The sequence below is a fragment of the Cervus canadensis genome, chromosome 14, assembly GCF_019320065.1.
Source record: "Cervus canadensis isolate Bull #8, Minnesota chromosome 14, ASM1932006v1, whole genome shotgun sequence".
Lineage (NCBI taxonomy): Eukaryota > Metazoa > Chordata > Mammalia > Artiodactyla > Cervidae > Cervus > Cervus canadensis.
Window position 1 is genome coordinate 13,301,957 of NC_057399.1, and position 1,154 is coordinate 13,303,110.

The window sequence follows — 1,154 nt, forward strand, 5'->3', positions numbered from 1 at the left end:
GATCTGGAGCCTTGCTGCTGGACGGATCAGCAGCCTTTTTCTCTGTGAGTCTCATCTGCACTTCACAGAATCCCCTTTTTTCAGAAGGAAGTTGAGTCTCAAAGCCCTAGTGACTTGGTCAACAACACACAGTTAGGCTGGTGATGAAGCTATTATGCAATGATGGGGTTTTTTTAAATTATTTTTTTATGGAAGGATAATTGCTTTACAGAATTTTGTTGTTTTCTGTCAAACCTCAACATGAATCAGCCATAGGTATACATATATCTCCTCCTTTTTGAACCTCCCTCACATCACCCTCCCCATCCCACCCCTCTATGTTGATACAGAGCTCCTGTTTGAGTTTCCTGAGCAATAGAGCGATATCTTGTTGGCCATCTATTTTACATACGGTTGTGTACCTTTCCATGTTACTCCTTCCATCCATCTCACCCTCTCCTCCCCTCTCCCCATGTCCATAAGTCTGTTCTCTATGTCTGTTTCTCCACTGGTGCCCCGGAAATAAATTCTTCAATACCATTTTCTAGATTCCGTATATATGTGTTAGAATACGATATTTCTCTTTCTATTTCTGACTTACTTCACTCTGTATAATAGGTTCAAGGTTCGCCCACCTCATTAGGACTGACTCAAATGCATTCCTTTTTATGGCTGAGTAATATGTTCATTGGAAGGACTGGTGTTGAAGCTGAAACTCCAGTACTTTAGCCACCTGATGCAAAGAGCTGACTCATTTGAAAAGACCCTGACACTGGGAAAGATTAAGGGCAGGAGGAGAAGGGGATGACAGAGGATGAGATGGTTGGATGGCATCACCGACTCAATGGACATGAGTTTGGGTAAATCTCCAGGAGTTGGTGATGGACAGGGAGGCCTGGCATGCTGCACTTCTTGGGGTCATAAAGAGTTGGACACGACTGAGCAACTGAACTGAACTGAACTGAACTGAACTGAATATTCCTTTGTGTATCGGTACCACAACTTCTTTACCCATTCATCTGTTAATGGACATCTAGGTTGTTGCCATGGTCTAGCTATTGTAAATAGTGCTGCAATGATCATGGGGTACATGTGTCTTTTTCCCTTTTGGTTTCCTCAGGGTATCTGCCTAGGAGTGGGATTGCTGGGTCATTTGGTGGTATTATCCCTAGTTT